Source organism: Perca fluviatilis, chromosome 8, assembly GCF_010015445.1.
Source record: "Perca fluviatilis chromosome 8, GENO_Pfluv_1.0, whole genome shotgun sequence".
NCBI lineage: Eukaryota > Metazoa > Chordata > Actinopteri > Perciformes > Percidae > Perca > Perca fluviatilis.
This window is the reverse complement of record NC_053119.1, coordinates 34,312,763-34,337,498: the sequence shown is the minus strand read 5'-3', so window position 1 is coordinate 34,337,498 and position 24,736 is coordinate 34,312,763. Positions and strand designations below refer to the sequence as shown.

Sequence of the window (24,736 nt, the reverse complement as noted above, 5' to 3'; positions counted from 1 at the left end):
TGCTAATAATATGTTGGATTCATTAATTGTTGAAAAGACTTAACAATAATTTGGAGGTCCCCCTGCATTGACTCTGAGGACTCCCTGTTGAAGACCCCTGCCTTAGACAAATTGGTTTCTAATTCCTGGATAGTCTGATACTTATCTTTTGAGGAAAATAATTCAAATAATACAATGAAAAAAGCAAGCAGACATCAATTAAACTGACAAGGAAAACATTTATTTGTACAGCATATCTTACATCATATTATATGATTAGAAACAGCTGATTAGGCAGTTTTCCTTTATTCAGCTGCCTCTTTACCCTAAAAAAACAAATAAAAAAAGGTTTAATCAACTTAATTTCAAAAAGATGTAACTGACAGTAACTTTCTGTCAGATAATTTTTTTTAAATTAAAGTTAAAATTTGAATTGTATGTTTACCTTGCCAGAGTCACGGCTCTTTGCTCTCAACTTGTTGACCTGGGACTCTGCGATATCAGCGCGCTCCTCAGCCTCCTCCAGCTCATTCTGCACCTTTCTGCACTTGGACAGATGAGTGTTGGCCTGCTCCTCCTAAAAAAAACCATAGAGATTGTCATTTTTGAATCTCCTTTAACACCAAAGGTATTCTTCGCGTGAAATAAATGCCACCAGTATCAGAATTTTCGTGTTGTGTAAACTTTCTATTAGTGTCCTTACCGCTTCCTCAGCCTGCCTCTTGTAGGCCTTGACCTTGAGCTGCAACTTGTCAACTAGATCCTGCAGCCTGGCAACGTTTTTCTTGTCCTCCTCAGTCTGTTAAAGTGTATTTAAAAGTAAATAAATGTTTTTGTAAAGTATGTTAAGTTGATTTGTATGTTAACTATCAATGTGACTGTACCTGATAGGTGAGCTCCTTCACTCTCCTCTCATATTTGCGGACACCCTTAATGGCATCTCCTCCGCGTCTCTGCTCAGCTTCAACCTCTGCCTCCAGTTCACGCACCTTCAGTGAACAATAAGGCAATAAGAATACATATTTTTTTTTTTATAAGTTCAGCTCTGGAAATTCTTTCTTTCTTTCTTACCCTGGACTCAAGTTTCTGGAGCTGCTTCTTGCCACCCTTCATGGCCAGGTTCTCAGCCTCATCCAGGCGGTGCTGCATGTCCTTAACAGTGACCTCCAGGTTCTTCTTCATCCTCTCCAGGTGGGAGCTGGTATCCTGCTCCTTCTTCAGCTCCTCAGCCATCATAGCAGCCTAGAGGAGGCAGCATAAAATGTTACTAAGAATTATCTTGGTAAAAGAGATATCCACACTATTAAATCCCTGCAATGGAGGCAGTGTGTAGAATATTTCTTCTATCAATTTGGAATTATTGATGCTTCCAGCACCATAACAAAGAATAAGCCGGTTGGAGCAGTAGTTATCCTGCATTAAAGCAACATTCCGTAATAATAATTTTTTTGGTGCCCTTACAGTTTCAAAGTGCAATTCACTGCTGTCGTAAATATGGATAGCGGTACACATACATTTGTTATGATAACATTACTTATGATCAAAAACTAGCGAGTCCCAAACCTTGCAAACACAGCCAAACATCAAGTAACGTTAAATGCACAAGACACAGTACTTAACGTTACTAGTCCAACAGCAAGATGGCAAGCTCTTGCTGTTAATAGTTAATAGTCTTGCAGACTATTAACGTTACTCCCGAAATTTCAAGAAGCCCATACAAGATTATCTCTTGCTTGGTCACTTTTCTGTTATTAGCTTCCTCCATATCTTCTATGGTCTCTTCGACTGTGCCATAGCGGCTGCTGAACCCGCATTCATTGCCCGCTCGCCCTGGCTGGGGTTCAAGCATCACACCGGCGCCTCTGACCGCCAGTATCCCCTTATATGTAAAAAAACACACTGGAGTTGAATTAAGAACAAGTGAAATGTAAACCTACATCAGTGATGGCCTTCTTGGCCTTCTCCTCTGCATTCCTTGCTTCCTGAACAGTGTCATCCACTTCACTCTGGACCTGGACCAGGTCAGACTCAAGCTTCTTCTTGGAGTTCAGAAGGCTTGTGTTCTAAAATACAAAAAAAGATTTACGCCCTTTTGTCATCACATGCCTGATTTTCATGTTATTTAAAATGTCATTAGATTTTTTAATTATTGAAGACATAATTGGGCTCATTCACCTGAGAGTGCAGAAGTCCAACACGCTCACTGGCATCCACCAGCTCCTGCTCAGCAGTTTTGCGACTTCTCTCCGTCTGTTCCAGAGCAACTCTAAGTTCCTCGATTTCAGCTACCATCAGACCATTTCTGCGATCCACCATAGCAGCTTGTTCCTTGAACTCCTCCTGTGCTCTGACAGCATCATCAAGGTGCAGTTGTGCATCCTAGTGAAAAAATATCAGGAAAGTATTCACATGAATGCCACAATGTACTTTACCTGCACTGATCATAGTCTCATAGCTCTGTGTCTAACAATACCTTCAGCTGTGCCTGCACATTTCTCAGCTGCTTCTGGGACTCAGCAGCCTGGCGATTGGCATGGCTCAGCTGAATCTCCATCTCATTCAGGTCTCCCTCCATCTTCTTCTTGATTCTCAGGGCATCGTTTCTGCTCCTGACCTCAGAATCCAGATTGCTCTGCATGGAGTCAATCACCCTCTGGCTGTTCCTCTTGATCTGCTCCATCTCCTCATCTTTCTCTGCCAGCTTCCTGTCCACCTCACCCTTAATCTGGTTGAGCTCCAGCTGGACACGCAGGATCTTTGACTCTTTCCAGAGTTCCCTGATGATATCAAATAATAAAATGTTGATCTTTGCCTTTAAAACTTTTAAAGTATATTTGTCCATGATTGGGATTTTTCTCAGAAGATGTCCCCAGAAAAAACGTACCTCAGCCTCTTCAAGTGCTGTCTGGATCTCAGACTTTTCGGTCTCCACCTGCTTCTTGGACTTCTCCAGCTCATGGATACTCTTGCCAGTCTCACCAATCTGTTCAGTCAAATCTGAGATCTCCTCTGCAGAGAGATACACGTGTTTTATATTGTTAAGCCTTAGAATGTAAAATATAAACACTTTATTCTAACACATGAAGCAAGAAATACATGTGTTGAATACAATGTAACTGTCACATGATGTAGAACTCACGTTGCAGGTTCTTGTTTTCACGCTTCATGGTCTCCAGCTGATCCAAAGATTCCTCATAAGAGTTCTTCATCTTGAACAGCTCAGTGCTGAGTGAACGAGTCTCCTTCTGTGCTCCCTCGAGCTCTGCCTGACCCTCCTCGTACTTCTGTTTCCACTCTGCCAACACCTGAATAACACAATTTATACTGTTCAGTTAGTTATGTAGCAATGGGAAGACAAATAAATATATATATATATATATATATATATATATATATATATATATATATACATATATATATATATATCTTTCATTGTTTGTATGGCTTGGCCGCACAAAGTAAACAATGCTACCTTGTCAAAGTTCCTCTGCTTCTTGTCCAGGTTGGCAGCCAGCCCATTGGCCCTCTCCACATCAATCATGAGGTCCTCCACTTCACTCTGGAGCCTCTGTTTGGTTTTCTCAAGAGAAGCGCACTTGGAATTAACCGCCTCAATCTGCTCCTCAGCCTCCTGAAGACGCTGAGCCAGCTTTTTCCTGTTTGAAAAAGGTAAGAAGGAAGCCTTAATATTCTTAGGGTAGTGAGTATTTCCAACTTATAGATTAAATGAAAGGGGGGGATGGGCAATTTATGATCAGCCTATGTTGTTATTAATGGCTAGTTATGTTTTTTAAGATCTAGATGAACATATGAAGGCAGAGTTGTAAAATGTTTGCTCCAAAGTTGAGTTATGCTAAAATCATACACTGGCCATTGAATTGTTTGAATGTTACTCACTTGGATTCCTCAAGCTCCTCAGTGCGCTGGATAGCATCAGTTTCATACTTAGATCTCCATTGAGCCACCTCACTGTTGGCCTTGGACATTCCACGCTGCAGCTCAGCCTTGGCCTCTTGCTCCTCCTCAAACTGCTCCCTCAGCAGATCACAGTCATGGCGGGCTGATTGCAGTCCATGGGCAAGAGCATTCTTAGCCTGGTTTCAGACATATGATTGAATTTACAAAATTCCTGAATCCCAAACGAATAATACCAATACACACTTACTTAAATGTTTCTTACCTTAACCTCCTCTTCAACATGTCTTTTCAGCTCCTCAATCTGTTGTGTGAATGCCTGTTTGCCTCTGGTCAGCTGGGAGACAAGAGCTTCTTTCTCTTCAACTTGACGGCTGAACTCACCTTGTGTGAAAGATGTCACGATACATTAGTTTATATCATGTTTCTTAATAACATACACAACACATCATTAACTGATAGCTTGTAGATACCATTTTCTGTCAGGAGACGTGCTCTCTGTGCACTTGTGTCATTGATTTGACGGACATTTTCATCATTCTTGGTCTTCAGTTCGCTGAGTTGGTCCTCTAGAGTACGGCACATCTTTTCAAGATTTCCCTAATGAGTAAAAAGAGATGAGATCAGTGATAAGATTTTATCTATAATATTAAGCTTTTTTTTATTACTGTACTAATTTGGGTAAGAGCATGTAATGCATTGTTTACCTTTGCTTTAGCAACATTCTCCATGTTGCTGGAGAGGTCATCAATCTCCATCTTGTATTCACTCTTTTCCTTCTCAAGCTTCTGCTTTACACGCTGGAGGTTGTCGATCTGCTCTCCCAGCTCAGCAACGCTGTCAGCTTGCTTCTTGCGAAGAGCAGCAGCAGTGGCTTCATGCTGCAGAGTGGACTCCTCAAGATCACGACGGAGCTTCTGGAACTCGGCTTCCCGCTTCTTGTTCATCTCAATCTGAGAAGCAGTGGCACCACCGGCCTCCTCCAGCCTCTCACTGATCTCCTCAAGTTCCCTGGAGAGGTCAGCTCTCTGCTTCTCAACCTTGGCACGAGCAGCACGCTCAGCCTCAATCTCCTCCTCCAGTTCCTCAATACGAGCCTGTTTAATATAGATTTACGGTCTTTCAGCACATGCTTACTTTTAATACAGAAATTGGAAATATTTGCAGGAATGGTTTCTGTAAAACCATATGTCACCTGGAGCTCCTTGATCTTCTTCTGAAGCTGAGCACCCAGTGACTGCTCATCTTCAACTTTGCTAAGGAGCTGACTGATTTCAAAGTCCTTCCTATGAGAATTATAGATAAAGTACAGATTTAATGCAGTTGACCACAATTTTTTTAAAGAGCTCTTCTCGTACAAATTCTAAAACTGTTACTTTTTGATCTTCTCATCAGACTGCTGCTTCTCATTCTCAAGATCCATGATGGATTCCTGGGCCAGTTTCAGATCACCCTCAAGCTTTCTCTTGGATCTCTCAAGGTCCATACGGAGCTTCTTCTCTTGCTCCAGAGAACCTTCAAGCTAAGAAATAAGATGAGTTTTTAATCATCACATTCAATAAGAAGAGTCTTGCTTTGCCAATCCAAGAGACTTTGTAAACTTACATCATCCACTTGCTGCTCAAGCTTGGTCTTGGCCTTGGTCAGAGTGTTGACTTTGTCTTCCTCTGCCTGCAGGTCATCAAGAGTCTGCTGATGAGCCTCCTGAAGGGCTTTCTTTTCCTTAGTCAGCTTAGCAATGCTTTCATCTTGAGAGGCCATCTCCTCTGTCAGGTTCTTAACCTAAGTGTGCAAGAAAGATCTTGTCTTTAAACGATCATAATTATAATTTTACTTGATCTGATGGACAGATTATTATTTACGAACCTTGTTCTCTGTGGCATGTTTCTCTTTTTCCACTTTGGCCAAGGTAAGCTCCAGGTCATCAATATCCTTCTTGAGCTCAGAGCATTCATCCTCCAGCTTTCTCTTCTTGGCAGTGAGCTCAGCATTGATTTCCTCTTCATCCTCCAGTCTCTCAGTTGTCTCTTTGAGTTTGGCCTCCATCTGAATCTTACTCTTGATAAGTCCCTCACATCTCTCTTCAGCATCATTCAGATTTTCTGATTCCTAATTAATTTTATAAAGATAGATGTTAGCACATCCACTTTGAAAAACATGAAAAGCACAACTGTCTATCGATGTGTACTTACAGATGCTACTTGCAGCTGCAGATCATTCTTCTCCTGCATAAGGGACACCATCTTCTCCTCCAGTTCCTTCTTCTTGGCCAGGGCAGCAGCCAAGTCAGTTTTCATCTTATCATAGTTCTCCTTCATACTTGCCAGCTCCTTCTCAGTTTCAGCAGTCTTCAGCAGAGGCTTGATCTTGTAGTACACCTTCATCCATGGCCAGTGTTTGACATTCATGAATGAGCGGATATTGTACTGGATAGTATATATGGCTTCCCTGAGGACAAGAAGTAGCTGTTATGGACAATATTGTTAGTGATTTTTTATACCATGATTCAGAATGAGCTGTTTTCAACATGCCTCCGCTCCGTCATCTTCACAAACTCCTTTCTCATGACATAACCACGGGCCAAAGCCTGAGTCATGGTGACCAGAGATGACAGTTTTTCATCTCTCATCTCCTCAAGGACACCCAGAAGACCGGCCTTGAAGAACACCTGATCAAACAAAAAATAAAACTGAATGGAGGATGAACTCAGATAGTGAATTCGTCACACCCTGTCAAACATTATGGGCCCTATCTTGCACTCAGCGCAATTGCCTTTGTACAACGACGCATGTATCATTCCTATTTTGCACCCGATGCACAGCGGACTTTTCCCTCCACAGACTCACGTCGGTAAATTAGGGAATGTATTTGCGCTCGGGGGCGGTTCAGCGAAAAGAGCAGGCGTGTTCCGGCGCAAAAGTTCCCTGATGCTATTTTGCAGTTTCAGAAAACAATTCCGCCACTGACCAGGAAAAACCTAGTCTAAAGTCAGTTGCGCGTTATTCAGATGCTATTTTAGGGGCGCATGCTTGGCCATAATGTAGCGTGAAAAAGAAAAATATTACTGAAAATGCGCTTTAGGTGTTTGGATAGATCAGGAGGCATTTACAGTACAGTCCTCAAAAAGTCGCAGCATTCTTTGTGGCTTGTTGTGTTTTACACAACATTTCCATGAATCATGGATGTGTTGATGACATAAATGAGGAAATATTGAAGGATTTAAGGAGATGTGATGTTGAACTACGGTGGCATTGGACACTCAATGTGGGGTGGACGGAGATGGAGTGGGGTTGAGGAGGAAGGGGCACAACAGGTGCAGGTGGTGCGTTTGGAGGCCCACGCTCCATGGCTGCAGCAATCCTCTCCAGACTTGGGAAGATGCGCCCGAGAGGCCGCAGCAACATCGCCACCCGGCCAAGACGGGCATTTATTACTTTGCCGCATCTCGGACAGCTCCCGCTGGCGTGCGCCAGGCAAATCCGCCGTTATAATAGCAATCCGCCATGGAACAAGCGCGTCTGCTCTTAAAGGGAATGTGAGATGACGCTCTGATTGGTTATTTTGACGTTACGCCCAAACCACACCTAGCTACTTCAGACCAACCCATTTTAGATTTGCGGGCGCAAGACTCATTTATCCCGCCGGTATAATAGCAACAGCGCCGGAGATCCGCCCACAAAGCTACTTGCGTTTCACGTTTGATACTTGTGTTTCAGATCGTTAAAATAGGGCCCTAAAGCATTTTCGCTTACCCTACATGTGTTTTATAAATGGCCACATGCAGGCTACTTTGCCTCTATACTTAAAATAAATCACTTATTTCTTAGCACCAAACTCTACAATCACGTTATGTACTTTTTAGATTTTCTCCTTTATTATTAACAGATATCATTTAATACATATATAGTTAATTGTAAAAAAACAAGCAAACACACTGGACTGAACAGCCTAACCTCTTTGGTCATTATTCTACAGTAAAATAAAGAAAGTGAGGTCTTTACCTTTGTGTGTCCGAATTTGTACTCATCATGTGGAATATCAATTGACCCAAGCAGCTTCTCTGAAGCCTTCTTGTTGTCAATGAACTGGCCCTCGGGGATGACACTGGCATTCAGCACCTTGTACCTTTTTATGAGAGAGTTAATGGTCAGTGGGAGCATTTTCTTTTAATAATCTGTATCAAAATTCTCTTAAAATATCGATTGATACCTCTGCTTGAAGTCAGCATAGAGGATTCTGCTGGGGAAACCTTTTCTGCAGATTCTGATACCCTCCAGCACACCGTTACACCTGAGCTGGTGGATGACCAGGAAGTTCTCCATGAGACCTGTAGAAAATTAATTTCTTAATTACTTCTTTGACATAATAGTTTATTAGTCAAAGCAGCAAACAATTAAATAAACAATATTAACAAAACAAAACCACTCCCTAAAGAATCTCTTAAGATTGTGTTCTCTATATACCTGGAGTCTTTGTTTCATTGGGAATCAGGCAGCGCACAAAGTGAGGATGGGTGCTCCTCAAGTTAGTCATCAGCTTCCCCAAGTTCTCCTGTAGATCCAAAATGGGGAGTCTTATCATGACATGTAATCAATTGTGAGTTTGAGCATAAACCGAGATATATATACAGTATAAGATAAGTTTGCTATGTTAAGCCTTACCCTAAACTGTGAAGACACAGTCTGCATAGAACCACCCTTCTTCTTGCCTCCCTTCTTGGTAGTATCTGTTAAGGATTTTAAGTAGACGTCTTTTGTTAGAATAACAAATAAAATGTACATGAACACATTCTACAGTTAGCTGAAAATATACAGTGTAACCTAAAAACATGTTTTAGTTTACTGCAGTTACTATGATACCCTCAACGACGGCAGGGAAGCAGATAGCCAGCAGTTTCACTGGGGATTTCTGGTACAGCTGACAGACGGAGTCATTCAGTGGATCCTTGTTCTTGTCCAGCCAGCCAGTGATATTGTAGTCCACAGTACCAGCGTAGTGCACCAGGGAGAAGTGGGCCTCAATCTTGCCTTTCTTGGGGGGCTTAGGCTTCTCAAATGCTTTGTTTTTGCCAAGATGCTGGTCATACAGCTTGTTCTTGAAGGATGTGTCTGAGGCCTTGGGGAACATGCACTCCTCTTCAAGGATGGAGAAGATACCCATGGGCTTGAAAAAAGTGGAGAGAAATACAGTATTAGTTGATTAGATGTCATCAGGTGACACATACAATCCAAAAAGAACAATTATATATTATCACCAAATGAAGTGATTACCTTTTCAATGAGCTCAATGCAGGCAGCCAAGTCCATGCCAAAGTCAATGAATGCCCAGACAATACCCTCCTTCTTGTACTCCTCTTGCTCCAGGACAAACATGGTGTGGTTGAAAAACTGTTGCAGTTTCTCATTGGTGAAGTTGATGCACAGCTGTTCCAAGGTGTTGAACTGTGAGGGGACAATTCATCAGTATAATTTCTCGCAGGGCATTAACAATGATTCTGTTATGAAAAGTATCAGCTTCTGAAATGAAGCTTACGTCAAAGATTTCAAAACCAGCAATATCCAGGACACCAATGTAGAACTGTCTTGATTGTTTAGTGTCCAACATCTGGTTAATACGAATGACCATCCACAAGAACATCCTCTCATAGATAGCCTTGGCCAGGGCAGGCACTGAGTTCATCACCTGAATTAAAAGAAAGAATGGGATTTAATGAGTCTTTTTGTAAAATCATTGGTATTTATTAATGGTATTTCTTCTAATCTCTCTAATAAAGGCAGGAATCTGTGTGAGTGAGTCCGGTTATCCAGTTGAACGTGGGGACCTGAATGTACGAAAGATGTCACACGCAGGTAAATGGACTCAGCATTTAACTAAGAGGAAACTCAATAAAATATCGTACATATCAATTTATTTTGCCGACAAAAGATGTCAAACAAAAGCCCATTTTGTATTAGGTTGCTGTGAGCTGTAAATTTACCACGCAGAAGGTCGAACGTAATATGTTGGTAAAGCCTGAAAGCTCTGAAATAAAAAAGACTTGGGTCCCAGACAAAGTGGCTTTCCTTACTTGTCACCCTTTCTCTGACTTGGAATGTTGGTGTTGGTAGTGTTAGAACTAGGCCTAGTCAAAAGGTAACGATTAATAATTTTGTGAGGAAAAATCAAAATCTGCAATCTAAATGGCCTCTATTTATATAGTGCTTTTCTAGTCTTAATGACTACTCAAAGCACTTTCACATATTACATGAACCATTCATACACTGTGGCTGAGGCTGCCATACAAGGTGACACCTGCATATCAGACAAACATTCACACATCCATGGCATAGCATCAGAAGCAATTTAGGGTTCAGTGTGATGCCAAAGTCATGAACACGGGACTGCAGGGCCAGGGATCAAACCAACAACCTTCCGATTGGTAGGCGACCACTCTACCACCTGAGCCACAGCTGCCACAATGTTAACAGTTAACTTTCTCTGTCAGGAATGTTTACAGTTGAGTTTTAAGTGCCTTGTAAGTTATTTCTGGGTACACTGATTTAAAATTGTAACATATTCTATATTTTTCACACGTAAACATCATAACAAATCTATAGCTGATTTTTGTTTTAGTAGAACTAACATAACTAATCTGTTTAAATAGTAGGATATTGATGATTCATGTTTACCTGAGGTACAGTCTGTCCCTTGGTGACATACTCATTTCCGACCTTCACTCTGGGAAAGCACAGAGCCTTGAGCATGTCAGCGGAGTTCAGACCCAGCAAGTAAGCAACCTTGTCAGCCTCTGAAAATAGTTCAGAGATTTCCATCATGATGTAAACAGACACCAGTGTGATTAAGAACTTCCTTACTGTTGTTTCCAAGCTATTCACTCTGAGCTCCCATTCATTACTCACCCTCTGTGCCATCAGGCTCAGCCTGCTCCTCACGCTGCTTCTGCTTGAACTTCATGTTACCATGGTGGAGCACAGCACCAGTCATCCTGTAGATGGCTACTTTCTCTTCATTGCTGAAGCCCAGGATATCAATGGCATTCTGAGTTCAAAGGAGGTCGACACAAAACATATTAACTTTAGAAGAATGCACTTGCATTAAATGGAAAAAAAGTACATACAAATATTTTGAAGTGAAGATCACTCACATCAGTGGCTTCCAGCTCAACTTTGTCATCAATGCTGGCCACAGTGATCTGACCCATGCTACACATGGGGAAGTCGTAGGGGTTGGTGGTGATGAGTGCCATATCTGGAGATGAAAAAAGGGTGGAAATGTCAGAACATTTGTTTCATATGAAAACAGGTTAAACCATGTGCATCCTCTCAATCTTCTTACCAAGTATCTCAGGGATGTGGCCGGTCATCATCTGGAAGAAGATGTGGTAGCCTCTTTCATCAGAAAGCTGGTATGTCACTCTGGACTTCTCCAGCAGATCTACAAATATTGTTCATAAATTACAGTCTGGCCAATCCTCAATTCCAGTCGTTTGTATGTACTATGAGTATTATTACTTACATGTCTCAATATCAGCACTAGCCAGTTTGCCAGTTGCGCCGAAATGAATTCTGATGAATTTACCCTGTTTGGAACAAAGGATTTTTAATGTCCCTCTATAATTGCAATCTGTGACAAGACCTCTCTAATATGCAGAAATTGTTCCATACTTACAAAACGAGAAGAGTTGTCATTCCTAATAGTTTTGGCGTTACCATAGGCTTCCAGCAGGGGATTGGCTGCAATAATCTGATCCTCTAGGGACCCCTATAATCCAGGTTTAGAATTACAGTCAGAAAATGACTATTTTTCTCCCTTGAAAAATATTCTACAGCAGAAGAACCCTGAATTATAATCATACAGTAACATACCTTTCCGTCGTCCTTCTTCGGTCCACCAACTGCGATTGTTGCAAAGTACTGGATGACACGCTTGGTGTTCACAGTCTTTCCAGCACCAGATTCTCCACTAGGTATAGACACAGACTTTTAAGTATTTGATCAAGATATTTGACTATTTTAAACAAAGTCAACAAATGTAGATGTAACAAACTTACGTGATCAAGACAGACTGGTTCTCCCTATCTGTTAAAGCAAAAACAAAATGATTAACTATGCTTTACTGCAACAGAAATGTCATATACTGATAAATTCCACATTGTTATGGTAATAACTTACCAGTTTGCATGAACTGAAAAGCGTTGTCAGAGACAGAGAAGATATGGGGTGGAGCCTCCATACGCTTCTTGCCTCTATAGGCACTTACACATTCAGCATCGTACACTGGGAGCCACTTGTAGGGGTTCACAGTAGCACAGAACAACCCAGAGTAGGTCTGAAAGTGATCATAGAGATTCAACAGTTAACTCTATGTTTCCTATAAGTATAGCGATTTGCAATAGTTCTCTTTTCTCATTAGGCAGATTGTCTTACGTAGATCATCCATGCTGCATAACGCTCTTTGAGGTTATACAGCACAGAGGCTTCATTGAGATGGGTCATCATGGCCATGTCCTCAATCTTGTCATACTTGGGAGGGTTCATTGGATAGACGTCAGCTTCTTTCACTACCCTCTCCTGGAATAGGACATTTGTCACGATGAGAACTAATCATATTGAATTGCCGGTTGAGTCTGACTGACTTGATACCAACCTCCTTAGTGTCCAGGGTTTCGACGGTTACTTTGTCACCATCTTTCTTGAGGATTTTTCCCTTCAAGTACAGCTCCTTGACATCGGCCACGTAGCAGGCACTCTTGGCATCAAATGGTGCAGTTTGAGCCTCAATTCTCTCCCTTTCTGGCTTACGAAGGTAAATGGCAGCTTTGCCATAAGTGGCCATCTCTGCGTCCGTACTCATGGTGGCGGCTGATGTCTGTTAGATAATTACAAAGGAACTTCCATCTTAGACTAATGTTTTTAAGTCCATGTAATTTATTATATTACATAATTAAACAGCATTTAAAATGTAGCTGATTGCAAAACATATCCACACTGGAACCATGTCTGGGTATCGTTACAGGTAGGCTTTGACTTCAAAGTGATTAAAATTTTTCAGACTTATTGTTACTAAGAATAAATACTAACCTCCTGTTAAGACACTCAATGATGAAGAAAATTTAAACATTTAAAGTTGTCCTTACCTGACCTCCTCTTTGTCAATAGTATTCACCAATCCTTTTTAAAAGGTCCTGTTCTTGTTGTTAGAGTAGGTGTAAAAACAAGATGCACTCAATGAACGTTTCAAATTATCTCAAGCTGATGAGAACATCTTGTAACCACAACTAGGAACTCCCAGGTCTTCTGTGTCACACACTGTGTTACAAGTAGCCTTTATATTGAATGTTTATTGTACCCTAAAAGTTAAATGTGTGGTATGCATACCAAATGTGGTATTACGAATACACATATATATATATATATATATCATCTGTTCTTCAGGTTTCTGTTGATATGGCCAGGTCTTGATTTTTGCTTTACTGATTAATTCTATTTAAGTTTGTGTATGCTCTTTGAACCTTCATTTAACGGTTTGAAACAGAAAATAAATAGAATTGAAAATAGGACTGTCAAGCAATTTCAGAAAATGTAAAAATTGAATGCTTTGTGATTGAATTGATATATTAATCTTATATATCAATATTTGCCATCAGAAGCATTCAAAAATATCAAATCAAATGGATTTTTGTGGTAGATGAATGAATCCAATGAATTGACATTATAGCTCAAATGAAATGTAAGCCTACATCAGTGATGGCCTTCTTCTCCTCCTGCATTCCTTGCTTCCTGAACAGTGTCATCCACTTCCTCTGGACCTGGACCAGGTCAGACTGCTTCTTCTTGGGTTCAAGAAGCATGACAAAATACAAAAAGATTTAGGCACTTTTGTGTCATCACATAAAGTGGTTTCATGTTATTTAAAATGTCATTAGATATTTTATTTATTGAAAGAAATGATTGGGCTCATTCACCTGAGTGCAGAAGTCAACAAGCTCACTGGCATCCACCAGCTCCTGCTCAGCAGTTTCTGCGACTCTCTCCGTCTGTTCCAGAGCAACTCTAAGTTCCTCAGTTTCAGCTACCATCAGACCATTTCTGCGATCCACCATAGCAGCTTGTTCCTTGAACTCCTCCTGTGCTCTGACAGCATCATCTCAAAGGTGCAGTTGTGCATCCTAGTGAAAAATATCAGGAAAGTATTCACATGAATGCCACAATGTACCTGCACTGATCATAGTCTGTGAAACAGCTCTGTGTCTAACAATACCTTCAGCTGTGCCTGCATTCCTCAGCTGCTTCTGGGACTCAGCAGCCTGGCGTTAAGCGTGGCTCAGCTGAATCTCATTCAGGTCTCCCTCCATCTTCTTCTTGATTCTCAGGGCATCGTTTCTGCTCCTGACCTCAGAATCCAGATTGCTCTGCATGGAGTCAATCACCCTCTGGCTGTTCCTCTTGATCTGCTCCATCTCCTCATCTTTCTCTGCCAGCTTCCTGTCCACCTCACCCTTAATCTGGTTGAGCTCCAGCTGGACACGCAGGATCTTAGACTCTTCATGTTCCAGAGTTCCCTGATGATATCAAATAATAAAATGTTGATCTCTGCCTTTAAACCTTTTAATGTATATTTGTCCATGATTGGGATTTTTCTCAGCAGATGTCCCCAGAAAAAACGTACCTCAGCCTCTTCAAGAGCCGTCTGGATCTCAGACTTTTCGGTCTCCACCTGCTTCTTGGACTTCTCCAGCTCATGGATACTCTTGCCAGTCTCACCAATCTGTTCAGTCAGATCTGAGATCTCCTCTGCAGAGAGATACACGTTTTATATTGTTAAGCCTTAGAATGTAAAATATAAACACTTTATTCTAACACATACAAGAAATACATGTGGTGAATACAATGTAACTGTTACATAATGTAGAACTCACGTTGCAGGTTCTTGTTTTCACGCTTCATGGTCTCCAGCTGATCCAAAGATTCCTCATAAGAGTTCTTCATCTTGAACAGCTCAGTGCTGAGTGAACGAGTCTCCTTCTGTGCTCCCTCGAGCTCTGCTTGACCCTCCTCGTACTTCTGTTTCCACTCTGCCAACACCTGAATAACACCATTTATACTGTTCAGTTGGTTATGTAGCAATGGGAAGACAAATAAATATATCTTTCATTGTTTGTATGGCTTGGCCGCACAAAGCAAACAATGCTACCTTGTCAAAGTTCCTCTGCTTCTTGTCCAGGTTGGCAGCCAGCCCATTGGCCCTCTCCACATCAATCATGAGGTCCTCCACCTCACTCTGGAGCCTCTGTTTGGTTTTCTCAAGAGAAGCACACTTGGAATTTACTGCCTCAATCTGCTCCTCAGCCTCCTGAAGACGCTGAGCCAGCTTTTTCCTGTTTGAAAAAGGTAAGATTTGTTTCCCACAGAAAACTATGAAGTTACCTGAAGCCTTAGTAACAAGAGTCTGCAAGGTGAGATCTTATATTTTGAGTGTTGCATTGTTGTAATTTTTAAGCCTAATGTTCTTACGGAAGCGAGTTTTGGAAAGGGTGGGTGGGCAATTTATGATCAGTCTAGTATTGTTATTAATGGTTAGTTAGGTTTTTAAAGATCTATATGAACATCATAAGGGAGAGCTGTAAAATGTTTGCTCCAAAGTTGAGTTATGCTCAAATCATAGACTGGCCATTGAATTGTTTGAATGTTACTCACTTGGATTCCTCAAGCTCCTCAGTGCGCTGGATAGCATCAGTTTCATACTTAGATCTCCACTGAGCCACCTCACTGTTGGCCTTGGACATTCCACGCTGTAGCTCAGCCTTGGCCTCTTGCTCCTCCTCAAACTGCTCCCTCAGCAGATCACAGTCATGGCGGGCTGATTGCAGTCCATGGGCAAGAGCATTCTTAGCCTGATTTAAGACATATGATTGAATTTACAAAATTCCTGAATCCCAAATGAATAATACCAATACACACTTACTTAAATGTTTCTTACCTTAACCTCCTCTTCAACATGTCTTTTCAGCTCCTCAAGCTGTTGTGTGAATGCCTGTTTGCCTCTGGTCAGCTGGGAGACAAGAGCTTCTTTCTCTTCAACTTGACGGCTGAACTCACCTTGTGTGAAAGATGTCACGATACATTAGTTTATATCATGTTTCTTAATAACATACACAACACATCATTAACTGATAGCTTGTAGATACCATTTTCTGTCAGGAGACGTGCTCTCTGTGCACTTGTGTCATTGATTTGACGGACATTTTCATCATTCTTGGTCTTCAGTTCGCTGAGTTGGTCCTCTAGAGTACGGCACATCTTTTCAAGATTTCCCTAATGAGTAAATAGAGATGAGATCAGCGATCAAATGTTATCTATAATATTAATGTTTTTTTATTACTGTACTAATTTGGGTAATAGCATGTAATGCATTGTTTACCTTTGCTTTAGCAACATTCTCCATGTTGCTGGAAAGGTCATCAATCTCCATCTTGTATTCACTCTTTTCCTTCTCAAGCTTCTGCTTTACACGCTGGAGGTTGTCGATCTGCTCTCCCAGCTCAGCAACACTGTCAGCTTGCTTCTTGCGAAGAGCAGCAGCAGTGGCTTCATGCTGCAGAGTGGACTCCTCAAGATCACGACGGAGCTTCTGGAACTCAGCTTCACGCTTCTTGTTCATCTCAATCTGAGAAGCAGTGGCACCACCAGCCTCCTCCAGCCTCTCACTGATCTCCTCAAGTTCCCTGGAGAGGTCAGCTCTCTGCTTCTCAACCTTGGCACGAGCAGCACGCTCAGCCTCAATCTCCTCCTCCAGTTCCTCAATACGAGCCTGTTGAATATAGATATAAGATCTTTCACTGCATTTTTACTTTTAATTAACAAATTGGAAACATTTGCAGGAATGGTTTCTGTAAAACCATATGTCACCTGGAGCTCCTTGATCTTCTTCTGAAGCTGAGCACCCAGTGACTGCTCATCTTCAACTTTGCTAAGGAGCTGACTGATTTCAAAGTCCTTCCTGTGAGAATTATAAAGTACAGATTTAATGCAGTTGACCGCAATTTTTTTTTAAAGAGCTCTTGTTGTACAAATTCTAAAACTGTTACTTTTTGATCTTCTCATCAGACTGCTGCTTCTCATTCTCAAGATCCATGATGGATTCCTGGGCCAGTTTCAGATCACCCTCAAGCTTTCTCTTGGATCTCTCAAGGTCCATACGGAGCTTCTTCTCTTGCTCCAGAGAACCCTCAAGCTAAGAAATAAGATGAGTTTTTAATCATCACATTCAAGAAGAATCCTGCTTTGCCAATCCAAGAGACTTTGTAAACTTACATCATCCACTTGCTGCTCAAGCTTGGTCTTGGCCTTGGTCAGAGTGTTGACTTTGTCTTCCTCTGCCTGCAGGTCATCAAGAGTCTGCTGATGAGCCTCCTGAAGGGCTTTCTTTTCCTTAGTCAGCTTAGCAATGCTCTCATCTTGAGAGGCCATCTCCTCTGTCAGATTCTTCACCTAAATGTGCAAGAAAGATCTTAATTATAATTTTACTTGATCTGATAGACAGATTATTATTTACGAACCTTGTTCTCTGTGGCATGTTTTTCTTTTTCCACTTTGGCCAAGGTAAGCTCCAGGTCATCAATATCCTTCTTGAGCTCAGAGCATTCATCCTCCAGCTTTCTCTTCTTGGCAGTGAGCTCAGCATTGATTTCCTCTTCATCCTCCAGTCTCTCAGTTGTCTCTTTGAGTTTGGCCTCCATCTGAATCTTACTCTTGATAAGTCCCTCACATCTCTCCTCAGCATCATTCAGATTTTCAGATTCCTAGTTAATATTATAAAGATAGATGTTAGCACATCCACTTTGAAAAACATGAAAAGCACAACTGTCTGTCGATGTGTACTTACAGATGCTACTTGCAGCTGCAGATCATTCTTCTCCTGCATAAGGGACACCATCTTCTCCTCCAGTTCCTTCTTCTTGGCCAGGGCAGTAGCCAAGTCAGTTTTCATCTTATCATAGTTCTCCTTCATACTTGCCAGCTCCTTTTCAGTTTCAGCAGTCTTCAGCAGAGGCTTGATCTTGTAGTACACCTTCATCCATGGCCAGTGTTTGACATTCATGAATGAGCGGATATTGTACTGGATAGTATATATGGCTTCCCTGAGGACAAGAAGTAGCTGTTATGGACAATATTGTTAGTGATTTTTTATACCATGATTCAGAATGAGCTGTTTTCAACATGCCTCCGCTCCGTCATCTTCACAAACTCCTTTCTCATGACATAACCACGGGCCAAAGCCTGAGTCATGGTGACCAGAGATGACAGTTTTTCATCTCTCATCTCCTCAAGGACACCCAGAAGACCGGCCTTGAAGAACACCTGATCAAACAAAAATAAAACTGAATGGAGGATGAACTCAGATAGTTAATTCGTGCACCCTGTCAAACATTATGGGCCCTATCTTGCACTCAAGCGCAATTGCCTTTGTACAACGACGCATGTATCATTCCTATTTTGCACCCGATGAACAGCCGACTTTTCCCTCCACAGACTCGCGTCGGTAAATTAGGGGAATGTATTGCTTTCGGGGGGTTCAGCGAAAACGGGGCGTGTTCCGGCGATAAAGTTCCCTAATGCTATTTTGCAGTTTCAGAAAACAAGGTGGGGGTTTTTTGTGTTTGGTTTGATCAGATGTATTTTAGGGGAAAAAGTTTTGGTTTTTTTGTATATATAAAATTTTCTCTCAAAGAAGTCGCAGCATTCTTTGTGGCTTGTTGTGTTCATTTCCATGAATCATTGATGTGTTGATGACATAAATAAGGAAATATTAAAGGATTTAAGGAGATGTGATGTTGAACTACGGTGGCATTGGACACTCGATGTGCTCCTGGTGGAGCGGGTGGACGGAGATGGAGTGGGGTTGAGGAGGAAGGGGCACAACAGCTGCAAGTGGTCCGTTTGGAGGCCCACGCTCCATGGCTGCAGCAATCCTCTCCAGACTTGGGAAGATGTGCCCGAGAGGCCGCAGCAACATCGCCACCCGGCCAAGACGGGCATTTATTACTTTGCCGCATCTCGGACAGCTCCCGCTGGCGTGCGCCAGGCAAATCCGCCGTTATAATAGCAATCCGCCATGGAACAAGCGCGCCTGCTCTTAAAGGGAATGTGAGATGACGCTCTGATTGGTTATTTTCACGTTACGCTCAAACCACACCTAGCTACTTCAGACCAACCCATTTTAGATTTGCGTCGGGCGCAAGACTCATTTATCCCGCCGGTATAATAGCAACAGCGCCGGAGATCCACCCACAAAGCTACTTGCGTTTCACGTTTGATACTTGCGTTTCAGATCGTTAAAATAGGGCCCTAAAGCATTTTCGCTTACAGGCTACTTTGCCTCTATACTTAAAATAAATCACTTATTTCTTAGCACCAAACTCTACAATCACGTTAAGTACTTTTTAGATTTTCTCCTTTATTATTAACAGATATCATTTAATACATATATAGTTAATTGTAAAAAACAAGCAAACACACTGGACTGAACAGCCTAACCTCTTTGGTCATTATTCTACAGTAAAATAAAGAAAGTGAGGTCTTTACCTTTGTGTGTCCGAATTTGTACTCATCATGTGGAATATCAATTGACCCAAGCAGCTTCTCTGAAGCCTTCTTGTTGTCAATGAACTGGCCCTCGGGGATGACACTGGCATTCAGCACCTTGTACCTTTTTATGAGAGAGTTAATGGTCAGTGGGAGCATTTTCTTTTAATAATCTGTATCAAAATTCTCTTAAAATATCGATTGATACCTCTGCTTGAAGTCAGCATAGAGGATTCTGCTGGGGAAACCTTTTCTGCAGATTCTGATACCCTCTAGCACACCGTTACACCTGAGCTGGTGGATGACCAGGAAGTTCTCCATGAGACCTGTAGAAAATTAATTTCTTAATTACTTCTTTGACTTAATAGTTTATTAGTCAAAGCAGCAAACAATTAAATAAACAATATTAACAAAACAAAACCACTCCCTAAAGAATCTCTTAAGATTGTGTTCTCTATATACCTGGAGTCTTTGTTTCATTGGGAATCAGGCAGCGCACAAAGTGAGGATGGGTGCTCCTCAAGTTAGTCATCAGCTTCCCCAAGTTCTCCTGTAGATCCAAAATGGGGAGTCTTATCATGACATGTAATCAATTGTGAGTTTGAGCATAAACCGAGATATATATACAGTATAAGATAAGTTTGCTATGTTAAGCCTTACCCTAAACTGTGAAGACACAGTCTGCATAGAACCACCCTTCTTCTTGCCTCCCTTCTTGGTAGTATCTGTTAAGGATTTTTAAGTGAAGCGTCTTTTGTTAGAATAACAAATAAAATGTACATGAACACATTCTACAGTTAGCTGAAAATATACAGTGTAACCTAAAAACATGTTTTAGTTTACTGCAGTTACTATGATACCCTCAACGACGGCAGGGAAGCAGATAGCCAGCAGTTTCACTGGGGATTTCTGGTACAGCTGACAGACGAGGTCATTCAGTGGATCCTTGTTCTTGTCCAGCCAGCCAGTGATATTGTAGTCCACAGTACCAGCGTAGTGCACCAGGGAGAAGTGGGCCTCAATCTTGCCTTTCTTGGGGGCTTAGGCTTCTGCAAATGTTTTTTTTTGCCAAGATGCTGGTCATACAGCTTGTTCTTGAAGGATGTGTCTGAGGCCTTTGGGGAACATGCACTCCTCTTCAAGGATGGAGAAGATACCCATGGGCTTGAAAAAGTGGAGAGAAATACAGTATTAGTTGATTAGATGTCATCAGGTGACACATACAATCAAAAAGAACAATTATATATTATCACCAAATGAAGTGATTACCTTTTCAATGAGCTCAATGCAGGCAGCCAAGTCCATGCCAAAGTCAATGAATGCCCAGACAATACCCTCCTTCTTGTACTCCTCTTGCTCCAGGACAAACATGGTGTGGTTGAAAAACTGTTGCAGTTTCTCATTGGTGAAGTTGATGCACAGCTGTTCCAAGGTGTTGAACTGTGAGGGGACAATTCATCAGTATAATTTCTGCGGGGCATTAACAATGATTCTGTTATGAAAAGTATCAGCTTCTGAAATGAAGCTTACGTCAAAGATTTCAAAACCAGCAATATCCAGGACACCAATGTAGAACTGTCTTGATTGTTTAGTGTCCAACATCTGGTTATTGAGATGACCATCCACAAGAACATCCTCTCATAGATAGCCTTGGCCAGGGCCGGGCACTGAGTTCATCACCTGAATTAAAAGAAAGAATGGGATTTAATGAGTCTTTTTTGTAAAATCATTGGTATTTATTAATGGTATTTCTTCTAATCTCTCTAATAAAGGCAGGAATCTGTGTGAGTGAGTCCGGTTATCCAGTTGAGCGGTGGGGACCTGAATGTACGAAAGATGTCACCGCAGGTAAATGGACTCAGCATTTAACTAAGAGGAAACTCAATAAAATATATGTACATATCAATTTATTTTGCCGACAAAAGATGTCAAACAAAAGCCCATTTTGTATTAGGTTGCTGTGAGCTGTAAATTTACCACGCAGAAGGTCGAACGTAATATGTTGGTAAAGCCTGAAAGCTCTGAAATAAAAAAGACTTGGGTCCCAGACAAAGTGGCTTTCCTTACTTGTCACCCTTTCTCTGACTTGGAATGTTGGTGTTGGTAGTGTTAGAACTAGGCCTAGTCAAAAGGTAACGATTAATAATTTTGTGAGGAAAAATCAAAATCTGCAATCTAAATGGCCTCTTTTCACATATTACATGAACCATTCATACACTGTGGCTGAGGCTGCCATACAAGGTGACACCTGCATATCAGACAAACATTCACACATCCATGGCATAGCATCAGAAGCAATTTAGGGTTCAGTGTGATGCCAAAGTCATGAACACGGGACTGCAGGGCCAGGGATCAAACCAACAACCTTCCGATTGGTAGGCGACCACTCTACCACCTGAGCCACAGCTGCCACAATGTTAACAGTTAACTTTCTCTGTCAGGAATGTTTACAGTTGAGTTTTAAGTGCCTTGTAAGTTATTTCTGGGTACACTGATTTAAAATTGTAACATATTCTATATTTTTCACACGTAAACATCATAACAAATCTATAGCTGATTTTTGTTTTAGTAGAACTAACATAACTAATCTGTTTAAATAGTAGGATATTGATGATTCATGTTTACCTGAGGTACAGTCTGTCCCTTGGTGACATACTCATTTCCGACCTTCACTCTGGGAAAGCACAGAGCCTTGAGCATGTCAGCGGAGTTCAGACCCAGCAAGTAAGCAACCTTGTCAGCCTCTGAAAATAGTTCAGAGATTTCCATCATGATGTAAACAGACACCAGTGTGATTAAGGACTTCCTTACTGTTGTTTCCAAGCTATTCACTCTGAACTCCCATTCAGTACTCACCCTCTGTGCCATCAGGCTCAGCCTGCTCCTCACGCTGTTTCTGCTTGAACTTCATGTTACCATGGTGGAGCACAGCACCAGTCATTCTGTAGATGGCTACTTTCTCTTCATTGCTGAAGCCCAGGATATCAATGGCATTCTAAGTTCAAAGGAGGTAGACACAAAACATATTAACTTTAGAAGAATGCACTTGCATTAAATGGAAAAAAAGTACATTAAAATATTTTGAAGTGAAGATCACTCACATCAGTGGCTTCCAGCTCAACTTTGTCATCAATGCTGGCCACAGTGATCTGACCCATGCTACACATGGGAAAGTCGTAGGGGTTGGTGGTGATGAGTGCCATATCTGGAGATGAAAAAAGGGTGAAAATGTCAGAACATTTGTTTCATATGAAAACAGGTTAAACAATGTGCATCCCCTCAATCTTCTTACCAAGTATCTCAGGGATGTGGCCGGTCATCATCTGGAAGAAGATGTGGTAGCCTCTTTCATCAGAAAGCTGGTATGTCACTCTGGACTTCTCCAGCAAATCTACAAATATTGTTCATAAATTACAGTCTGACCAATCCTCAATTCCAGTCGTTTGTATGTACTTTGAGTATTATTACTTACATGTCTCAATATCAGCACTAGCCAGTTTGCCAGTTGCGCCGAAATGAATTCTGATGAATTTACCCTGTTTGGAACAAAGGATTTTTAATGTCCCTCTATAATTGCAATCTGTGACAAGACCTCTCTAATATGCAGAAATTGTTCCATACTTACAAAACGAGAAGAGTTGTCATTCCTAATAGTTTTGGCGTTACCATAGGCTTCCAGCAGGGGATTGGCTGCAATAATCTGATCCTCTAGGGACCCCTATAATCCAGGTTTAGAATTACAGTCAGAAAATGACTATTTTTCTCCCTTGAAAAATATTCTAGAGCAGAAGAACCCTGAATTATAATCATACAGTAACATACCTTTCCGTCGTCCTTCTTCGGTCCACCAACTGCGATTGTTGCAAAGTACTGGATGACACGCTTGGTGTTCACAGTCTTTCCAGCACCAGATTCTCCACTAGGTATAGACACAGACGTTTAAGTATTTGATCAAGATATTTGACTATTTTAAACAAAGTCAACAAATGTAGATGTAACAAACTTACGTGATCAAGACAGACTGGTTCTCCCTATCTGTTAAAGCAAAAACAAAATGATTAACTATGCTTTACTGCAACAGAAATGTCATATACTGATAAATTCCACATTGTTATGGTAATAACTTACCAGTTTGCATGAACTGAAAAGCGTTGTCAGAGACAGAGAAGATATGGGGTGGAGCCTCCATACGCTTCTTGCCTCTATAGGCACTTACACATTCAGCATCGTACACTGGGAGCCACTTGTAGGGGTTCACAGTAGCACAGAACAACCCAGAGTAGGTCTGAAAGTGATCATAGAGATTCAACAGTTAACTCTATGTTTCCTATAAGTATAGCAATTTGCAATAGTTCTCTTTTCTCATTAGGCAGATTGTCTTACGTAGATCATCCATGCTGCATAACGCTCTTTGAGGTTATACAGCACAGAGGCTTCATTGAGATGGGTCATCATGGCCATGTCCTCAATCTTGTCATACTTGGGAGGGTTCATTGGATAGACGTCAGCTTCTTTCACTACCCTCTCCTGGAATAGGACATTTATCACAATGAGAACTAATCATATTGAATTGCCGGTTGAGTCTGACTGACTTGATACCAACCTCCTTAGTGTCCAGGGTTTCGACGGTTACTTTGTCACCATCTTTCTTGAGGATTTTTCCCTTCAAGTACAGCTCCTTGACATCGGCCACGTAGCAGGCACTCTTGGCATCAAATGGTGCAGTTTGAGCCTCAATTCTCTCCCTTTCTGGCTTACGAAGGTAAATGGCAGCTTTGCCATAAGTGGCCATCTCTGCGTCCGTACTCATGGTGGCGGCTGATGTCTGTTAGATAATTACAAAGGAACTTCCATCTTAGACTAATGTTTTTAAGTCCATGTAATTTATTATATTACATAATTAAACAGCATTTAAAATTTAGCTGAATACAAAACATATCCACACTGGAACCATGTCTGGGTATCGTTACAGGTAGGCTTTGACTTCAAAGTGACTAACATTTTTCAGACTTATTGTTACTAAGAATAAATACTAACCTCTTGTTTAGACACTCAATGATGAAGAAAATTTAAACATTTAAAGTTGTCCTTACTGACCTCCTCTTTGTCAACAGTATTCACCAATCCTTTTTAAAAGGTCCTGTTCTTGTTGTTAGAGTAGGTGTAAAAACAAGATGCAATCAATAAATGTTTCAAATGATCTCAAGCTGATGAGAACATAGCCGCAACCACAAGCAGGAACTCCCAGGTCTTCTGTG

The 24,736-nt window shown here is 41.4% G+C and overlaps 1 pseudogene; it reads right to left on the bottom strand.

Moving 5' to 3' along the window:
• Positions 1–200: 200 nt before the first annotated feature.
• On the bottom strand, positions 201–24,736 carry LOC120564293 (annotated as a pseudogene).